The following is a 22812-nucleotide window of genomic DNA, read 5'->3' as shown; positions in this document are numbered from 1 at the left end:
GAAGTACAGATAACAACCTGGACTTGCAGCTGGTGTCTGAAAGTCCAAAGAGGGAGTTTTGAGAACCTCCAATCTCTAGCTGGTCCTTTAGAAGCACAGGAATTAACTTGGGCTTGTAACTGATGTCTGAAGTGGGGATATGGGAAGTCTTGTGGTGTTGAACACTTAACCTATGGAATCCTGATAGTGTCAGAAATGAGTTGAATGTAAGACACCCAGTCGGTATCCAGAGAATTGCCTGTTGGTGTGGGCACCTCTTTCCCACACAGTAGAATTGCGTCCTAGAATCTAAAGCATGGTCACTGCCTCCCCTGAATATGTACTTAGCTACTATATATTAAGTAGAACATACAAAGCTATCATTTGTTTATCAGTTTTTATAGGTATGGCTTTTTTAGTTGTCTGTCTTTCTGGTTAGACAATGAGCTCCTTGAGCTTAGTGGTTTAGTGTTGAATATCACATTTTAGGCATAGTGTCTGGTGCAAAAAATATTTGCTCAATTAATGGTCTAGTTGGGGAGACAAAGATACACAAACAATAAGGTGATATGATGTTGAAAGTAGAAATAAAACCATATATCCTTCTCCCTTTATATTATACCAATATGGTGGAATTCTGTTTGTTGTATCTTAAATTTGATACCGATAATATTTTAAGTATAATAATACCTGAACCACAGTATATGACTTTTAACTTTTTTAGGTGATTTTATAACCTTAGAAAAAATACTTTCTTGCATTCTGTAGGTTGCCTTCTCATTCTGCTGATTGTTTCACTTGCTGCACATAGCTTTTTAGCTTGATGTAGTCCCATTTATTAATTTTTGTATTTGTTATTTGTGTTTTTGGTGTCATACCCAGAAAATTGTAGCCAAGACCAGTGTAAGGAATTTTTCCAATGTTTTCTTTTTAGGATTTTTATGGTTTCAGGTGTTATTTTTGTCTTTAGTTCATTGTGAGCTAACTTTTGTGAGTGGTGTAAGGTAGAGGTCTACTGGTAATTTCATTCTTCTGCATATGATTAACTAGTTTTCCCAAAACTATTTATTGAAAGCATATGTTTTTATTTTATTTTTTTACTTGATTCTGTTGTATAAGTCTATCTCTAGTTTTATGCTGGTACCATACAGTTTTGATTAGTGTAGCTTTGCAGTATAGTTTAAAATCAGGAATGGCAATGTTTTTTGATATCAGACTCTATTCCCTTTGGACATAATTTATGAGATTAAGGGATGGCACTGATCCAAGGTCAACTAGTCAGTTAGCTACTCTGATGCAAAAAAGACAAGTTGAGCCTATCAGATTCTGTCCCTGGAGAATACTGAGAGAGAATGGTGATGTCATATAGAGCCAAAGTTAGGAGGGAGCAGATGCCAGAGGTAACAGACACAGGTGGCAAAGTTGGTATAGAAGCAGGGGGGCTATATCTGAGTCACGGAAATCAACGAGCATTTGAGGTGAGAGGCATGAGGTCCCCAGGGCTGCCATGGACTCAGAACAAGTCTATAATTTCTGCTGTTCTTGAGGCCTGGATGTTTAGGTTTTCACATATTACTGCCATTGCCTGCAGGACCTTGAATGAATCGCTCTTTTGTTTTTTTCTCTCTCTTTTTTTGTTACCCCAGAGAGTAGGAGAAAAATGCTCAGTTGTGGTGCTGAGGTTCATTGATCAGCTTAGGGGTACTGCCAGTATTAGGCTGGCCCCAGGCCCAGCAGAACTAGGTACATTAATGGGGTCTTAAATGTAGGATCAGGAGTCATGGGAAGTGACACATTATTCAGCTTGGGATATAAGGTTGGACTTACAACCATGGGTATATGAGTAGAGTGAATCCAGTAGTAAGGTTGTAATACCAATGAGTGACAGCTGAGACTTTGCTTCCTTGTTCTCCCAGGCCAAGAACAACAGTGGCTTCTGAACCTAGTGCAAGATTGAGGCAGTTGCCAGGACCCATATGGACCTAATAATACCTCTCCAGTCTCACCTTCTTCTTTGTCCTTACTTGCTATATTTCCTTTGTGGGTCCTATATTGGCCTTTTCCCATTTCTGAAGTGTTGCTCTTTCTCCCCTGAAGACCTGACTTTCTCCTCATGAATGTCAACCATTCTTCAGGTTTTGGGTTAAACATCCCCTCCCTGAATGTCTTCCTTGACTAATAATTCTAAAATACACAGCCCTTCTACTTTATCTCAGAACAATTTGTCTTTCCTCAGAGCCCTTGACAAAATATGTAATTATACATTTACTTGCATGTTTATAAGCTGAATATATGTTTCCCCCCACGAGGCCTTACACTTCTCAAGGGCAGGGCCTACATTTGCCTGAGTTAGGGATATCCCTAACATCTAACTCTGCTGGCATATAATTAGACTTCAATAGCATCTGGTAAATCAATAGGTAAATACGTGGGAATTAAAGTGATATAGGGGTAAAAAATTGGGCAGTCCATCATTGAACCAAGAATTTGCTTTTCTTCAGTACAAGATCATCATAGTTATCTAATATGATAATTTTCTTCTTACTATAAAACTGTATTGTATTTTTAGTGATTTTAGTCTCTTTGAATGCCTTTGTTTAAAGTTTATAATCAATAAAATTTCTTGGGTGAATTTTCTTGGTGTAATAAGACACATATTGAGTGATTCTATGAATGATAGTGTTAAATATTTGCATTTTAAATATATTTTTAAGAAGTTTTCCAAAAGAAAGTCACAGAACACACAATGTCATTTGTAAATGATGTTGCCCTTTCCTTGAGAAATTCTACATTTCTTGATTTTAATTGGAAATCTGAGTATTATGACATTTTTCTTCTTTTAGAATGTGAGTTTAATCATGATAGCTTAGTTTATGCTGGCCCTGTAGAATTCAGCATGTCAAGAACAATTTTATCTGTTTTTCATATCAGTTCTAAAGCAAATTCACAGCTGGCTCTAGCAGAGGGAAGGCAGGGATGTCAAAGAAGCAGATGTTGGCATTGTAAAAGCAGACGCTCTAAGCTTACTTTTACATGCCAAAAAATTCTATTATTAAAATTCAACACCTGTCTTTCTAGAGGAATTACTCACTTTCTACCAGGTTGAAAATAAGCCCTAGTATTCAATTACAGGAACTTTTTTTTGACTGAGTGTTACACATTTGAAAACCAGGTCAATAAACCAGAAGCAAAGCTCTTCTAATATTAAAAGGCCTTCACAGTGATATATTCAAGTAGCTTCAGATACGAAAAGTTTCTTATATGAATTCCATCTAATTTCTGTCTCCTGAACAGTCCTTTCTGAGTTGAAGAACAGTGATACTGGTATAAGACTACCCGCTAGGAGGAAGACGAAAAAGCATCTTTGGTTTCCGAGGAACTGAAGCCTGAACCTAGGAGTGTTCCCGGGGAGATTTGATCAGTAATAAAGGGAGACCTATCTGAGTCTGTGGTTTGAAATCCTGCATCCTTGATAAGGTCAAAGATACAGAGCTAGCTGCCCTAGGAACCTAATTAAAGCCCTGCCTCTCTGAGAGAAATTAAACATTGGCAGGAAAGAAGGCACCAGCAGCTGTCAGGAAGCCATTTCTTCAAGGACAGCCGCACCTTGACAACACTTTAAAAGTGTTTTCATCATCTGCTCTGTGAACTCCAAAAAAAAATCATTCCTTTTATCTCTGATTTGACAGCTGGCCCTGAAGAACTCAGTGAGTCTGTGCTGCTTTCCCCCCGTAGGGAACTGTGTTCATGCAAAAGCCTTCTCCTTTGTTGCAACTCAAAGTGGCAATGATTGGACAATGAGACAATGGATGGCCCATTCATCAGGGAGGAGGTGAAGGGGAAACATAAGATTAATCAAGGGACCTGAGTTTCCACTGTAATGCATTTCTAAATTAGACTTTCAGAATTTCAGTGGAGCTTTTCACTTGGTTTTTGAGGGAGAGGGTTGGAGAATCCCTTTAACCCCACTGAAACTGGCCTGAAGATAGTCACTTGCGCACTCAACCCGTGTTGATTTGTTTTCAGACAATATGACCGCTTGGAGGGAAGGGTGTACTTCATTGTAAGTTTCCATAATGCTTCCCATGGTGGGTTCTTATGAGTCTGCTGTAAAGTGGCTGAATTAGGGTGAGAGCTTAGGGAGCAGCTTTCTCTGAGACAGAAGTGTTGGTGGAGGCCCTTGTTCCTTTTCTGAACCCTCCTTGCATAAAGCCAAAGAGCTGGCAGGTGGGTGCCACATCTGAGACTTCATGGCTCACACTGTTTGCCCTACCCTAGTGATTCCCTGAGGCCCCGCCCCACCCAACTTTTGGGTCCATCCAAGCTGTTTCCAGTGGCTTTTCCATATACATGGCTGGTCCTGGCCCATGTTTCAATTTTTCCTAGCTTCTCTCAAACAAGCAGCATCTGTCTTCGGCAAACCCCGTACCTCTTGCTAAGTTGCCTGAGGCCTGGCATTAGCAGCAGCTGGCCTTGGTTGCAGCTTGGTCTCACCTGGGGACCTCCAAGGCCAGTGCAAGTAACAGCCATCTGCAGTCACTTTGTAGCTTATGCTGTGTGACCGTGAACAGAACACAGTTGTTGGCTGACCTTTGGACATGCCAACATGGACAAGAGCAATCAGGGGTCAACTGCAACAAGAGGGTGTGCACAGCCCACATGATTGGCACACCTTGAGTACCCAGCTTGAATGATAGTAGAGGCTGTGCCACTGGACTGACCCTACCGGATACCTACTTCTACATTAGGCCACTCTACTAAGCCTGGGAGACATAATAGCTCTACTTAACACATAAAACAAACAGGGAAACTGCCAAAATGAGGAGACAAAGAAACATGGTCCAAATGAAAGAACATATCAAAACTCCAGAGAAAGAACTAAACGAAATGGAGATAAACAATCTATCAGATGCAGAGTTCAAAACACTGGTTATAAGGATCATCAAGGAACTTAGTGAGGACCTCAATGCATTTAAAATATCTAGTCAGAAATGAAGGATACACTAATTGAAATAAAGAACAATTTACAGGGAATCAACAGTAGAGTGGATGATACCGAGAATCAAACCAGCGAGTTGGAGTATAAGGAAGCAAAAACCAACCAATCAGAACAGTAAGAAGAAAAAAAGAATAAAAAAAAAAATGAGATGTAAGCAGCCTCTGGGACAACCTCAAGTATACCAACATTTGCATCATGGGGGAGCCAGAAGGATAAGAGAAAGAGCAAGAAATTGGAAACCTATTTGAAAAAATAATGACAGAAAACTTCCCTAACTTGGTGAAGGAAATAGACACACAAGTCCAGGAAGCACAGAGAATCCCAACTAAGATGAACCCAAAGAGGCCAACACCAAGACACATCATAATTAAAATGTCAAATGTTAAAGACAAAGAGAGAATCTGAAAAGCAGGAAAAAAAAAAAGCATTAGTTACCCACAAGGGAGCTCCTATAAGCCTTTCCACTGACTTCTCAAAAAAAAAAACAACTTTGTTTTGTAGGCTAGAAGGGATTGGCGAGAAATTCTCAAAGTCATGAAAAGGAAGGACCTACAACCAAGATTACTCTACCCAGCAAAGCTATCATTTAGAATCAAAGGACAGACTAAGAGCTTCCCAGATAAGAAAAAGCTAAAGAAGTTCATCACTACAAAACTGGTATAATATGAAATGTTAAAGGGTCTTCTTTAAGAAGAAAAAGAATATCAAAAATATGAACAATAAAATGGCAATAAATGCATTATCTATCAACAATTGGTTCCCCCAAACAAAGTAAACAAAAGAGTAGAAGAGAAACAAAATAATAGACACAGAGATCTTTTTGATGCTTGCTAGATGGGAGGGGGAGTTTGGGGGATGAGTGGAAAAGGTGGAAGGATTAAGTGCAAATTGGCAGATACAGAATAGTCATGGGGATGTAAAGTATGGCATAGGGAATAGAGTAACTGAAGAACATGTATGCATCACACCTGGACACGGACAATGGTGTGGAGATTGCTGGAGGGAGTGGGGCGGGGCTCAGTGGGAGGAGAGAAAGGGGTAAAATTAGGACAGTTGTAATAGGATAAAAACTACAGTTAAAAAAGCTACATTTATGTTCAAGAATAGAAATATAGACCAGCAATTTTCAACCTTTTTCATCTCATGGCACACATAAACTAATTACTAAAATTCTGTGGCACACCAAAAGAATATATATTTTGTGCTGATCTGACAAAAATAGGTATAATTTTGATTGATTTACAAAAAATCATAATTATACTTTTTGCTCCAAAGTGATTTTTTTAAAAATCAGGTGCCTGTTCTTTTATATAAGGATTTCTGATACCAAGAACAAATCAATAATATGCAAGATTATTATGCAAAGTGACCAATGAGATGCAACTCTATATTTATGGTTCGAGACAGGGCATTAACACTGGAAAGCTATTGTTGTGTTGGCTGTTGTCATTTTTTAAGTTGGTGATCTAAGGGAAAAGAGGTCAGATGCCCCTGACTAAATAGTCAGGTATTGCCTGTTTTAAAAATTGTTGTGGCACAGCAGTTAAAAACCAATAATGTAGATAAATGCAAAAATAGAAAACTAAGGAAATGACCTTGATTTACATAATATTTTTTTCTGTGACAATATAGTGGAATTGGGAAAATTGATGGAGTTTGGGGAAATATAATTAAAATTCATACATACCTTGTATCATAAGCCTAAGTATATGTACAAGTAGATAAATAGGTTTGAAAGCCAAACTATAGACAAAATCTAGATTATATGACTAGTTTTGATTAGAATTGAGTTAAACTTTTAGAGTTAATGCTTTTCTATGTAGTACATAAAAATGATAAGATTTAATTAAATAAACACTTTAAACATTTGTAAAATTTAAATGAATATTACCAAAGCAAAATAAAAATCAACAAACTCAGAAATAGTATTTAGAAAATGAGAGACAAAGGATTTACACCAAGATTATTCCATAAAATATTAAAATTTTAATAAATAAGTTGACAAAAGACATAATTCATTTAAAAAAGAGCTATAACTATAAACAAGCATATAGAAGATTTTTCCCTCATTAATGATGAAACTAATGGAATTGTCCTAGTGCCATCTATTAAAAGTTTTCACTGTTTTACTTATCTAGGTATAAAAATTAAAACCAAAATGTATGGAGGCACAATTTTATACTTATGAAAATAACAAAATGAAAAATAACGACAATAATTATAGGTTCTTTTGGTTATTTCATTTCTCATTAATTAATTTTATATTATTAATCATTAAATTTATTGACTAATTAGCAAATATTCATTAAATATCTACTATGTGCTAGACACTGCCGTAGGTACTAAGGATGAATTTTTAATAGGTTTTCCTTAGTATCATTCACTAGAGTATCCTCTCCTTTTTCTCTCATTAGTATAGCTTTAAGAGTTTAGTCATTATTTATTCTTTATGATGGTAATATACTGAATCTACTGGTTCCATCTTTTTTTATTCAATTCTTTACCTTCTGTGATTTTTTAATAATAAGTTTTGGTGAAATTCATTGTATATTACAAAGAGTATATAAAATATGAAGTTTAGAATTGTGGTTTTAATTAGCATTCTATTTACTAATGAAGAAGGGCATCTTTTCTTATAATTATGAGCCATTTGTGCTTTCTTTTCTATGAAATGCTTTTAAAGTCTTTTCCCCCTTCTCTTTGCCTGCTTAGTTGTCTCTTTCATGACTTGGAGATCTTTATAATCTATACATACTAATCCTTTGATACTTGTGTATGTATCTGTGTGTATGTAAACACACATATATACATACATTTTTTTCTCCCTGATTAGCAGTTCTTACTTTATTTTTTTTCTGCTAGTTGTTGCAAGTGACCTATTATTTTAAGTTTTTATTTTATTTTTTATTTAATTTTTATTCTATTTTTTCATTACCATTTAGTCCCCTTGTTACAGAATAGACTCCAGGGGTGGGTGAAGGATATACTATTACTGAATGGACCTACCCTTGTGCTCCGGGGGTCCCTCACCCCGTACTAGGTTCGCCTTGCCTGCCGCCAGGGAAAGATGTCTCTCAATGCCAGGAATTGGTGAAAAGGGAAGGAATTACTTATTTAAAGAGTTATACAAACTTAAGAGTAATGGCTGAGTGTCTTCATTGAAATCTCAAAGTCCTTTAGAATACCCACAAACACACAGTCCTTCCTTCCCTCCTTTGCCCAGTCTGAGGTACTGTATCTCAGAAAAAAAAATAGAAGTCCATGGTTCTTTTCTGCCCAAACCACGTGGTCCCAAAAAGACGCTCCATGGCTGCCGCGCCTGGGTTTAAATCCCAGTGCCAATCTTCCTCTGCTGCACCATTTCCAACTCCTCCCACAATTGGCCACAGATGCCAGCATTCCGGTATTTTTCCAGCTTTACTGGGCTGCCATAGTAAGTCTGGGCAGGTGTGGCCCTGTGGTGTGGAATCAATCTTCTCCAAGCTCTTACACAGGCTCTGTAGCCAGGGGGAGTTGCCTCCCAGTTACATCATGGGTGGAAGTCACTCCCATCCCCCCGGCTCAAAGCATGGCCACAGCTATTTAACATATCTATGAAACCAGTTAAAGTGTATAGATACGTTAAATGACGCTTCTAGAGGTTATCTGCAAAACTGTTGCTATGTAAAACAGCTCTCAATGGTCCTTCTCCATGCATCCCATCCCCCAGCTCAGAATTTTGGGGGTGGGGACATCCTATATATATATATATATATTTTTTCCTAATATTTCCTGGACACCGAGTTCTGGACCCCATTATAAATTCCTATTTGGGCCCCCCTGTGGCCACACACTCTTACACCCTTATACCACCCCCCTACAGTAGTTCTTACTTTAAATTTTAATGTGGTTAAAACTTGATCAATATTTTCCTTAATGGTTTGTGTTTTTTGAGCTTTTTATGAAATTTTTTTCTATTATGCATTTATTATGCATAAAGATATTCTAGATTGTTTTCTAAATATTGATATTTTATGGGTTTGCTTTTCATCTTAATTTTTAACCCTGTAGGAATTGATTTTACAAATGGTATGTGGTGGCAATCCTATTTTATTTTTTCAATATGGATAAACAATTATCTTAGCACCATTTATTAAATAGTCTATCCTTTTCCTATTGCTCTGTAATGCTGTCTATGTGGTAAATCAGTTTCCATTCACATCTGGGCTTGTTTTGGGGCTCTGCATTCCATTGGTCTATTTTACTAACATTGATAAAACACCAAATTGACTTCATACCCATAGCTTTAAAATAAAGCATTGGTAGTCAGTACGGCAAATCTCCAACCTTGTTTTCTTCTATAGGAATATTTTGTGTAATTTTGGCTCTTTGCTTTTTCATATGAATTTTAGAATCAGCTTGCCAAGTTTCATGAGAAAATAATCCCTTTGGGATTCTGATTAGATTGATTCAATTGCATTGAATCTATAGATCAAGTTGAGAGAATAGACATCTTTATGACTTTGAGTTTTTCTATGTAAGAACATGGCTTATCATTACATTTTTGGGGATGTCTTTAATAGCTCTTAATGAAGTTGTATAGTTTCTATCTATTAAGGTCCTGCACATCTTTTGTTAGATTTATTTATAGGTACCTTATATATTTTTTGCTATGATAAATGTTTATATTTTTAAAGCTACATTTTCATCAAAATGTTGCTAGTGTCCAGAAATGCAATGGACTTTGTGTATTGATTTTATATTCAGCAACATCGTTAAAACCTTTTAGTATTTCTAAAAATATATCTGTAGATTCTTTTTAGGTTTTCCACAGGACATGATTGCATTTGTAAATGTTAGCAATTTGGAGTGTTGACTTCTTATCTTTATAACTTCATTCCTCACACCCCCTTAAACCCTGCATTGCTGGATTTCTAACACAGTGCTGCACAGAATTAGGAGAATTGGTAATTGTAGATATTGTATTTGATTTTACGGTACAGGGAATGTTTTTAACATTTCATCATTATGTTTGATGTGTATAGCAGGTGTTTGGTAACTGTCCTTAATCAGATTTAGAAAGATTATTTCTAGCCTTGGCTGTTGTGTTTTTCCTTTTTTTTAAACATTAATTTCCTTTTATTTCTCTTTTAAATTTAGTACATCCAATTGATTTTTATTTAAAAAATTATAAGTATATTTTATTAATTATACTGTTACAATTGTTCCATTTTTTCCCCTTAACCCCCCTCTGTCCAGTACCCCCCTTTCCCTCCAGCAATCCCCTCCTTAGTTTATGTCCATGGGTCATGTATATAAGGTCTTTGGCTTGTCCATTTCCTATAATGTTCTTAGCATCCCCCTGTCTATTTTGTTCCTACCAATTATGCTTCTTGATCCCTGTGGCATATTCTCCCTATTCTCCCACTTCCTTCTCTCACTTCCTTCTCCCAGCTGATAACCCTCCAAATGATCCCCATACCTATGATTCTGTTCCTGTTCTGGTTGTTTCCTTAGTTTGTTCTTGTTTTGATTTTTTAGATTCAGTTGTTGATAGTTGTGGGTTTTTTTTTTTTTGTCATTTCAGTGTTCATAGTTTTGATCTTCTTTTTCTTAAATAAGTCCCTTTAACATTTCATGTAATAATGGCTTGGTGACAATGAATTCCTTGTCAGGGAAGCACTTTATCTGCCCTTCCATTCTAAATGATAGCTTTGCTGGATTGAGTAATTTTGGATGTAGGTCCTTGCCTCTCATGACTTTGAATACTTCTTTCCAGCTCCTTCTTGACTGCAAAGTTTCTTTTGAGAAGTCAGCTGACAGTCTTACGGGAACTCCTTTGTAGGTAACTCTCCGCTTTTCTTTTGCTGCTTGTAAGATTCTCTTTTGTCTTTAACCTTTAGCATTTTAATTATGATGTGTCTTTATGTGGTCCTCTTTGGGTCCAACTTGATTGGGACTCTCTGTGCTTCCTAGGCTTGCATGTCTATTTCCTTTACCAAATTAGGGAAGTTTTCTTTCATTATTTTTTCAAATAGATTTCCAATTTCTTGCTGTTCCTCTTCTTCTTCTGGCACCCCTATGATGTGAATATGTGAATGTTGGAACTCTTGAAGTTGTCCCAGAGGTTGCTTATACTACCCTCATTTTTTTTTTTGGATTCTTTTTTCTTCTTGTTCTGTGTGGTGTTTTTTTACTTCCTTATGTTCCAAATCATTACTTTGATTTTTGGTTTCATCCACTCCACTGTTGTTTCTCTGTAAATTGTTCTCTCTTTCAATTAGTGAATCCTTAATTTCTGACTGGATCTTTTTTATGCTGCTGAGATAAGCAGCATAATGATCTTCATGATCTTCACTAAGTTCCCTGAGCATCCTTATAAACAGTGTTTTGAACTCTGCATCTGATAGATTGCTTATCTCCATTTCGTTTAGCTCTTTTTCTGGAGTTTTGATCTGTTCTTTCATTTGGGCCATGTTTCTTTGTCTCCTCATTTTGGCAGCCTCCCTGTGTTTGTTTCTACATATTAGGTAGAGCTGCTTTGAGTCTGTATCTTAGTAGTGTGGCCTAATGTAGTAGGTGTCCTGTAGGGTCCAGTGGCAAGCTTTCCCTATCACCCAGGCTACGTATTTAAGGTGCACCCTTTGTATGGGCTGAGTACACCCTCCTTTTGTAGTTGAGCCTTGGTTGCTGTTGGCAGATCAATGGGAGGGATTTACATAGGACAGTCAGCTGCAAGGATTGGCTGTGGCCACTTACTGCCAACCTTCGCCCTCCATCAGCTGTGCAAGGGCAGCGTGGCAGTGCTCCAAAGTGGTCTGTAGCTGTCCACTGGGTGCCCTGGCCCTGGGATTTCCCAGGTGGTGCAGACCAAGGTCAGCCCCAACCTGTGTTTTGCCTGGAGCCACTCTTCCTAATCTATAAAGCAATCTGAGAAGGCTGCTACTTGTGCTGGGCTTGGAGACTCCAAGACAAAGCCACGCTGTGAAACTATGGTAATCTGGCTGCTGCTAGTGCCTGGCTTGGAGCTCACTGAGGCCAGCTGTTGCTTGTTTGATAAGATTTAGGAAGTTGTGAAGCATGAACCAAGACCAGCCATTCATATGAAAAAGCAGCTTGGGTGGCTCAGAAGGTGGGTGCAGTGGATTCTCTGGGAATCTCCAAGGCAGGTGAAACAGTGTCAGCCAGGTTGATGGAGTCTCAAATATGGCACCAGCCTGAGAGCTCTGTGGCTCTGCAGAGGGAGGGCTCAGAAAAGGGACAATGACCTCTGCTGGCCTCGATGCCAGACACTTCAGCCTTTCCCAGTATGTCACTGGTGCCCTTCAAGGTGCCACCCTGGTGCTGGAGTTCAGAGGGAGTGAGTAGAGTAGGTGAGTCCATGTGTGTGTTTCTTAAGAAGAATTGCTTGGCGTTCCAGAAGTTACTTCCACTGATTCAAACCTCACTGGTTTTTGCATTCAGAAGTTGTGGGACTTATCTTCTCAGTGCTGGAACCCTGGGCTGGGGTGGCGTGGGGTAGGGCTGGGACTCCTTGCTTGCAAAATATTTCTCCTGAATTTTTATCTCCCACACAAGGGTGAAAGACTAGCCTGTTCCACGTCTGTGCCCCTCCTACCAGTCTCAAAGGATGTAGTTTCTTTAATTCTGTAGTTGTCAGACTTCCATTCAACTTGATTTCTGACGGTTCTGAGAGATGGTTGTTCTATATTTTAGTTGTAATTTTAGTTGTGCAAAGAGGCAAGCCATCTTGACTGGAAGCTCCTCTGTGTTTTTCTAGTATCATGACAAGATAATGAATTTTATCAGAATTGATTTTCTCATCTGTTGATTATCATGTAATTTTTCCTCTTTAATTTATTCATGGTACATTACATTTTTTATTTTCTATTATTAAACTAAATTGCAGTGCTGTGATAAACAAAAATAATTATGATTAGTTGTCCTTTTTAAGCATTATTGCAGTTGGTTTACTGAAGTTGAAATTACTATTATCTGTCTATGTTGATGCATTAAATAGACTATTATTTAATCTTCTGTCTTTGTTAGGTTTTGTATCAAAGTTATACTAGCTATAAAGTAAGTTGGGGAATTTCCTCTTTATTTTTAGAAGAGTTTATGTAAGATTGGAATATGTATCTTTAAATGTTTGATAGAAATCACCTGAATTTCCATTTGACCTTCTTATTTTCTATATAGAAAGATTTAAGCTGGTTCAATTTTTTATTTTATTTTATTTTATTTTTAAAAATTTTTATTGTTATTCAATTACAGTTGTCTGCATTTTCTCAAGCTAGTTCAATTTATTAATGGCTATAGGACTGACTGTTAGTATGTTCTATTTCCTCCGGAGTCAGTATTGGTATTTTTTAGAAATCTGTTCATTTCACTTGTTTTTTTTTTTAAGGTTTTGTTTATTTATTTTTAGAGAGAGGGGAAGGGAGGGAGAAGGAGAGGGAGAGAAACACCATTGTGTGGTTGCCTCTCATGCCCTCAACTGGGGACCTGGCCTGCAACCCAGGCATGTGCCCTGACTGGGAATAGAACCGGCAATCCTTCAGTTCTTAGGCCAGCACTCAATCCACTGAGCCACACCAGCCAGGGCCATTTCACTTGTTTTAAAAGCTATTATTCATCGTGTCTTCTTATCTGTTTTGCCTCTGCCACATCTGTGGTTTCATTTTTAGTATTTGCAGTATGTTTTCTCTTACATGATCTCATTTCTTCTTGATTAATCTTGTTTCTCTGTTTTATTTATCTTTTCAAAACACCAATATTTTACTTTGTTGATCTCTTTCTCCCAGGCTTGGTTGCCATTTCATTATTTTCTGCTCTAACCTTTCTTTCTGTGCTTTCTTTGGCTTTATTCTGATGATCTTTTTTAAAGATCTTTGTATGCTTAAGTAATTAATTTTGAAAAAAATTTAATGAAAGCAATTAAGCTCCTTACTTTTCTCTAAGTACTATTTTAGTTGCATTATTTAGCCATAGTATGTCATATTTTCATTATTGTTCAATTATTAATATTTTAAGATTTTCATTATGATTTTGTTTTTGACCCACAAGCCATTTACAGAAATGCTTTTAAATTTCCACACCTATGGAGTATTGCCATATTTTTATAATTAATTTTTAAAATTTGTTCCATTGAATTCAGCAAATGTGGTCTGATTGATATAATTCTCTGAATGTTATTGAAGCTCTATTTGTGGCCTAGCAGTTGGTCAACCTTAGTACATAATTCTTCTATGCTTGAAAAGATGTGAAGTCTGCAGTTGTTGCTTGTGATGCTCTATATGCATCTTTTAGAACAAAATCCTTTATTTTACTGTTCACATCTGTATCCTTAATGATTTGTGTCTTTTCTCTTCCAATGTTTGAGAGAGGTATAATACTCTTTCACTATGCTAACTATAAGGCTGATTTTAGGCTGGGACAAGGAGAATACTACATGAACCAAGAGCATCTTATGGTGCCAGAGATTAACAAAGTTCTCAAAAAACAAAAGGATGGGGCATGTCAATGAGACATGGGCCAACTTGAAAGGCTCTGAAAGACCAAAGCTAGAACATTTTGAGCAAAACAATAATGTGGTATTGAATTACAACTTAAAATAAAAACACATCTTCAAAAGTTCAAATTGATACAAATAAATGATTGAAATACATATTGTAAGAAACAAGTCTTCCTCAAAGAAGGAATTCCAGATAATTTATGTAAATACATAGCCTCCTGAGGTGATACTTAACCTCTTCCCCTCCCTGTTCCCATCCCCCAATAATGTGCACTTCATTTAGCAACTTGCTTCCAAAGAATAGAGAATGAAAACTAGTAACAATAACTTCAAGTGGAGAAATCTGGAAAACACTACTTTGTGCAGGTGATCAAAGCTTATATCTTGGGTGATAAGTAATGCAGAGGCTTGTGTGTCTTACCACGGGCCAACTGTAGTTCTAAGCACTGGAGATGTACCAATGAACAAAATAGACCAAAATTCCTGCCTTCGTTGTGCTTACATTTGGTACAAGGAGAAAGACAATTTTAAAAGTAAATATATTGTATAGACCTTTGGGAGGGGAAAGCTTCTATCTAGATTGATAAATAAAGCTGGGAAGAGGGAAGAAAGTGCTGTTGCAGTTTTAAATATATCAGCCAGCATGCAAAGGTGACTTTTGAAGAGACATAAGGAAGGAGAGGAAGAGAGAGGCAAACATCTAGGGAAGGGTGCTCCTGGCAGAGGAAACAGGAAATAGGACCATGCCTAGGTATTCAAGGACTAGCAAGTCTGTTGTAACTGGAGGAGAATAAGCAAGGGAAAGAGTAGAAAGAGGTAATTAAAGATGGGCATTAGTTTCCCAGGGCTGCTGTAACAAAGTCCCACAGAATTGTTTTACTGGTAACTTAAAACAACATACATTTATTCTTTCAGAGTTCTGGAGGCTAGAAGTCTGAAATATAAATGTTGGCAGGTTGATTTCTTCTGGGGGTTCTGAGGGAGAGTCTGTTTCATGCCTCCCTCTTAGCTTCTAGTGGCTGCTGGTAATTCTTGGCTTTCCTTGGTTTGTAGATGCATCACTCCAATATCACTTCCCATTGCCTTCATTCCTCCCTCCCCCCCACACCAACTTGTGTGCATCTGCATCTCTGTTTTCTCTTCTTATAAGGATGCTAGTCATTGATTAGAGTCCATCCTAACCCAGTATGGCCTCATCTTAATGAATTACATCTACAATGGCTCCATTTACTAATAAATTAGATTCTGAGGTTCTAGGTAGACATGAACTTTTTGAGAATACTGTACAACCCAGTATAAGAAGTAACAAGGACATCTCTGTAGGCTGTTGTAACATATTTGGCTTATACCTTGAGGGAAATGGGAAGCCATAGAAGAGCTTTGAGCTAAGAAGTGACGTGATCTAAGTAAGTTTTAAAAAGATTACTGGCTACCCTGGCTGGTGTGGCTCAGTGAATTGAGTGCTGGCTTGTGAACCAAACAGTGGCTGGTTTGATTCCCAGTCAGGGCACATGCCTGGGTTGCAGGCCAGGTCCCCAGTAGGGGGCCCACGAGAGGCAACCACACATTGATGTTTCTCTCCCTCCCTTTCTTCTTCCCTTCTCCCCCTCTCTAAATATAAATAGGAAAATAAAATATTTACAAAAAAGAGATTACTGGCTGCCTTATTTATAATAGATTGTAGGGGTTAGGGTGGGAAGAGGGGAGACTAGCCCCCTCCTACTACTAAAATAATTCAGCCGCCAGAAGATAATGGTTTGGATTGAAGTGGGATCAAAGGAATGGAAAGTGGTTATATTCCAAATGTTTTGAAAGTAGAGCCAACAGGATATTTCAGTGGATTGGAGGTGGCGTGGGAGAACAAGAAGAGTAAAGATTTCTCAAAAAAATTTTTTTTGAGAGCACATTTAGTAAAGCTGGAGAGAGTGAAGTGAAGAAGGGCCTAGGATAGGAGAAGCAACAGGCGATTCTAGGAGGGGCTGCTTTGGCTCTCTAAAAAATATTATAGAAAAGAAATGAGCCACGGTGGGGCTGCCCTCAGCTCACTGGAGAGTCAGAGAATAGGAAGCTTTGGGGACGGGTTCAGGGGTTAGCAGGCAATGAGCTGCCACTGCCCATTGCTCCCCTGATTGCAAGTCTTGTGGGGTCCCTTAGAGTTTAGGAGATGCATATCTCTCTGGGAAGAACAGGGGGAAGGCAAAGGCATGGGTGTGCTTCTAGGAGGAGGAGCACTTCTCAAAATTTTTGACCTCAGGCACTTGAAGAAAGGAGTAGCCATCAACCAAAATAAGAAAGGCTATATATAGGTGGGATGGGTTTAGGGGAAATACTTGATGATTCATTTTTTTATGTAAGTTCAGATGCTAATTAGATATGGAAGTGAATATGTCATTTAGATAATTGGACATATAAGTCTAAGTGCCATAGAGAAGACTTGGAAAGTGACAAGCCTGAGAATCATTAATATATAAATGGTATTTAAATCTATGAGATTGACTGAGCTCACTCAAGGAGGGAGGATAGAAAAGAGAAGAGGCTCAATGACTGACTCTTAGGCCACTTCACTGAGATCAGAGGTTGGAAAGAATGTGACAAAGAGCAGCTGGTGAGTGAATATAAAAATCAGCTGAGTGGGATGTCCTGTTGCCCAAGCAATGACAATATTCTAATGATCAACTCTGTCAAATGCTGGGAGGCGTGTAAGGGAGATCAAGCACTGAACATTGAATTCAGCAATGGGGAGTTCACCAGTGACCTTAACAATGGCACATTTAATGGAGTTGTGGAAGGTCAGACAGGAAAGGGTGAGAAAATAGGAGTGGAGGAACAGAATGGAGGATTTGGTGTGAGGTTTTGCTATGGGGCAGTGATTATCAGTTGGGGCAATTTTCCTTGGTGGAAATTTGGTAATGTCTGGAGGCCTTTTTAATTGTCACAACTGGGGCCAGGCGTGCTGCTGACCACTAGGTGATTGAGGACAAGAAAGCTGCTACACATCTTACAGTGCACAGGACAGTCTTCGCTGACACATCCAGACCACTCTCCATCCTTCCTCATTAGAACGTAGCTTTCTTTGAAACCGAAGTCATCTATCTCTAACACCCACCATCTCCTTATGCTGTAGTCATCTAATGTCTTCGAGGTCACTACCCTTTGTTTCTAGAAAATTTAACTCTTCATTCACTGTCCCTCTCTTCAACAGTTCCCAATCTAGTACTTATTAATTTTAATGTCCATATAGAAAATCTTTCCCATACTCTTGGCCTCTGAGTTCTTTGAATTTCTTCCCTTCAGGGAGGTTGTTCTCCTTCTCCTCAAAGGTCTTTGTTGTTAGCAATAACTACAAGCCCTCCATAAGCTCTTTTGAGCCGGCTACTCCTTGACCACTGCCTTCTTTCTTCCCAGACTAAATAGTCTCTGCTATTCTGATTCCATTCATGTGTTTCCGTCTGAAACTTATATTTATTTTCTACCATATTTTCATTGTTTCTCACTCCGTGTTCTCACTTTTTTCATTACCTAACCAAATCATTATAATCACCTCATTTCATATGCTTTGTATTCCTCGTTTCTATATCAATGCATCGTATTCACTTTGCCAAAACCCGGTCCTGATTACATCCAACTTTGCCTGCTGTCTTCCTGTCCTTCTGAAGCTGAATGGTCTTGCTTAAAATTCATGACCACAAACCTCAAGACTGTTAACGTTGCCAGCAATCAGGCTCTATTTTCCTTTTCATTCACTCTTCAACTCTTGTAACAAGTGTTCCATGCTTTCTCAAACCTTCGCATCTTCCCACTGACTTCTACCTTACTCTCAGTTGATGACTTTGCTTTCCAACAATTAAAAAAATATTCAAATTGAATAATAGAAAAGAAATAACTAATCCTGTAAGGCAGGGTTTTTTAAGCGAGGGCCTACAGGTCAAGTTGAGTCCACTGGCTCTTTTGGTATAGCCTGTGAAGTAAAAATAATGTTAGCATTTTACAGGGGTCAAAAACAAGGAACAATACTATTTCCTGGCATGTGAAAATTACATGAAATTAAAATCTAAGTGTCTATAAATAAAATTTTACTGGAATCCATTCAAGCTCATTGGTTGATGTGTTGTCTGTGGCAGCTTTACCACCACAGCAGCAGAGATGAGTTGCTGAGCCAGATAGAGCACAGGCCAAGGCCTGAAGTATTTATTTACTATTTGGCCGTTTACAGAAAAAGTTCATAGAGCTCTGCTATAAAGCAGCACCTCTCAGGTTTATCCAAGACAGGGAGTTGAAGGAGAAAATTGCTAAGGAAGGAATAGTTCCTTTGTAATTCATGAGTATTTAGTCCAAGTTATTTCTTATCCAAACAACCCTCGGATTCTCTTTGGCACTGGTAAGCAATATTTTCAAGATACAAATCACATTATTTTTAATGGTCTACTCTTCTCAATATGCATTACTGGGTTACCTTTGCCATATGGCAACGAACAGAGTTCTGAAATTTCTCACTATGTTGCTTCTTCCACTTACATTTGCCATATTTTATAACAGAAAATGTCCAAGTCCCCTACAGTGTAGGCGTTTTCCATTTGCTCTCCAAAAACATGTTACATGAGGAGGAAGTAAAGGCTACAGTTGATACTCATTAAGGCAGCTTGCTTTATTTCTGGGAGTTAAAACCATTTTGTCAAATAACTAAAAGGAACTTTGCTCCTTTGGCAGAAATTGGACTTCCAGCAGCCAATGGCAAAGCTGTTATCTGGAGGAGGGAGTGCTCTGTACATTTATTGTGTAACATTTACAGTCCTCAGCTCTGTTACAAACGTGCCTAAATCATCTTCCATAGTGTATTTTTAAATCTTTCACTCAGCCTAGAGAGATTTCTAAGTCAATATGTGTGGAGGAACTTAAATTAGAAAAATTAAATAATGTCTTTTTCCCCACACATTTTGATTTTTCATTAAACAATAATGGTAGTAATTTAATAAGCTACTTCTGATACTGAGGAAAGACCCTGGAGGGATTCTGAATGACTGATATTTAATGGGAACCTCACATTCTTCCACAATTTGGCTTAAGATCACATGAAAAAATTTAGTTGGAAGAAGTTCGTTTCTGAGATGAGTTGCAGATAATTAAGCAGTGGACCAAAGAGAGCATAGAAGGAGGAGCCAAGGGCAGGGTGAATTTGCAGGAAGGATAGCAACATTGCAGGTCCAAGTTAAGAGAGGTAAACTAAGACATTTTAGAGACAAAGAAAAAAAATACCCACGTGGCTGTTCACAGGAAGGATGGCAGGTAAAAGCCACATATATGATGCTGTTAGTAGTAAATATTCTGTGTGGGGACAAGATCCAGTTTTCTGCTTTTGCTTTTTTGTGTCTGGTTAATTTAAATGAGATTTAATCCTACTAGTAAATATACTGTTTGGGAAAATGCCATAACAAAAAGAAAATTCTACTGAGATCTCTGGTAAAATCTAGGACTCTCTTTGGCACATTGGAGAGGGAGGAGGGAGGGCAGGAATCCTTCTGGCACGATCACAGTAAGGATTTCCTCTCACTGCAGTGATGTCTTCCATTTCCTTATTTAAGCCAGTTAGCTTCACCTAGGCCAGTGGTTTACAATTCTGGTTGCACAGCACATTAGAATCACCTATGGAACTGGCATACATTATATGTGATATATATGTGCCTAAATATATGATGAGGACTGTCCAGAAAAAGCCCAGCTACTCTTAGTATAATGAGAATCGTTTGCATGACACCTATGCAACCTGGCATCCAAGGAGAGTGGACTGGAATGCGCATGCATGAACAATGATGACTTCACTGTACTAGTCAGTAGGGGCAGTAGATGCCATTGAGTGAACATGTGTACTGTGTGGCCATCAAATTCAAAATGACTGAGAATAGAGCAACGAATCTGCATCAAATTTTGGGTGAAGCTTGAACATTCCTCTGTGGAAAGTATTCGGATGATTTGGAAGTCTGCAGCTATGGGCAACTGGTGATTGGCAGCTTCACTATGAGAATGCATCTGATCATGCATCACATCTCGTGCAGAGATTCTTGGCAAAACATCAAATCACCCAGGGGACTTAGCCCCATTAGAGTCAAGTTTTGGCACCCTGTGACTTGTGGCTTTCCCAAGAACTACAATCACCATTGAAAGGGAAGAGATTTTAGACCACCAAAGAGATTCAGGAAAATATGACAGGGCAGCTGATGGTGATTGGGAGAACTGTGTGAGGTCCCATGGTGCCTACCTCGAAGGGGACTGGGACATCATTTTCCTATGTAAAATGTTTCTCGTATCTTACAGCTTCTTCAGTAAATGTCTCTATTTTTCACGTTACATGGCTGGATACTTTCTGGACAGACCGCAGCGTATTATATATGCCAAGGTCTACCTCAGACCACTTAGTTCTGAATGTCTGGGCAGAGGGAGGCCCAAGCAGCACTGTCATTTTAAAAGCTCCCTAGGGAATTCTTACACGCAGCCAGGGTTGAGAACTACTGATGTAGGCTGGAGTTGCTCAGCCTCGGCACTATGGACATTTTGTGGTGGGTTATTCTTTGTTGTGGAGCTGTCCTGTGTGTTGCAGATGTTTACCAGCATCCTTGCCCTCTATGCGTCAGATGCCAGTAACACTCGCTTCCTCATCAAGTGAGGCAACTAAAAATTTCTCCAAGCGTTCCCAAATTTCCCTGAGGGACAGAATGCCCCCAGCTGAGAGTCACTGAATGAAACCAGGTACAATCAGATAGGTGCTTTGAGATGTACCCTAATTCCTTTAAAGAGCAATAATACCTTAAAGGAAATATCTTAATGAATTAAGGTACCCTGAAAATTGGTACAGCCACTAAGGAAAACAGTGTGGAGGGTCTTCAAAATTAAAGGTGTAGCTACCACCGTATGACCTAGAAATACTACTCTGGGTTTATACCCAAAGGAAATGAAATCAGGAGCTTGAAGAGATATCTGCACTCCCACATTCACTGCAGCATTATTCACAATAGTTCCGAATGGAGACAACCTATGTGTCCATCAGTGGGTGAATGAATAAAGGAAATCTGGTACAGACACAGTGGAATATTATTCAGAAAGAAGGAACTCCTGCCATTTGCAACAACATGGATGGACTTTGAGAGTATTATGCTAAGTGAAATAAGTCAGATGTTGAAAGACAAATATCGTATGATCTCACTTATATAACTGGGTTGGGCAAAAGTAGGTTTACAGTTGTTTGTATGGAAAATAATACGGTAATTAATAAATAATACAAGAATAAATTCTGTTTTACTTACAACTGACAAAACTTACAACTTACAACTTACTTACTTTTACAAAGTGAGTAAAAAAGCCTAAATCACAGAGTTAAAATGGTAGTTTCCAGGGGTCAAAGGGTATCTGCTTCCAGCTATAAGTTTTGGGGATCCAGTACTACAGCATGGTGACTATACTTAACAATACTGTACTATATACTTAAAAGTGCTGAGAGAGTAGGTCTTAAATGTTCTCCACACACACACACACACACACACACACGGTAGTTATGTGAGGCAATAGATGTTAATAGACCTTATTGTGGTGATCGTTTTGCAGTATACAGTGTCCAGCAGGAGTAAGGCTTGCTTGAGTGTGGTCGGTAGGGTATGTGAATGTCTCACACGAGATGGACAGCAATTTGGACATTTCACCTAAAATGCCATACGGGTGCTTGAGTGCAATGTTGTCATGTTACAGAATTACATGCTTATGAATTTGTAATAAAAGATTTTGTAATAAAAAGGTGTGTTATTTGTGCCACACCCTGTATACCCATATTTTGCTGTGTATGATGCACACTCATGTTTTTGGCCCAAACTTTTAGGAAAAAAATCCTTCATTTAAATTTTTTAATTCAATTATTTATTTATTTATCCTTAGATACTTGTTTTTTATATTATAAAGGAATTTTAACATTTATTTTTGAACATATTATGATACAAGAAATTTTGTGTAAGAAATGATTACAAAACACAAGAACAGATACAAGGTATTTCAGGTACTACCCACGTATAATGAGCACCCTTATTTTTCCCTCAAAAATTTGGGCAAGAAATGTGCATTAAACATAGCAAAATATGGTAAACTCACCTAATATTATATGCCAATTATTCCTCAATAAAGCTGGAAAAATGCAAATACACTGAATAGTATGGATAATATGGACTCTGCATTTTTCTCCTCTTTTTAGAAATATTTATCTGTATATACAAAAGTGGCTCCTTCATTTGAAGATCTCCCCTTAGCCTTGGCTCATTTGAAGTAACAGGGTAGCCTGAAGTATGTGTGCATTTGGGAAAAAAAT

This window comes from Desmodus rotundus, chromosome 1, assembly GCF_022682495.2.
Source record: "Desmodus rotundus isolate HL8 chromosome 1, HLdesRot8A.1, whole genome shotgun sequence".
NCBI classification, from domain to species: domain Eukaryota; kingdom Metazoa; phylum Chordata; class Mammalia; order Chiroptera; family Phyllostomidae; genus Desmodus; species Desmodus rotundus.
The sequence above is the reverse complement of the archived record's forward strand: the minus strand, read 5'-3'. Positions refer to the sequence as shown.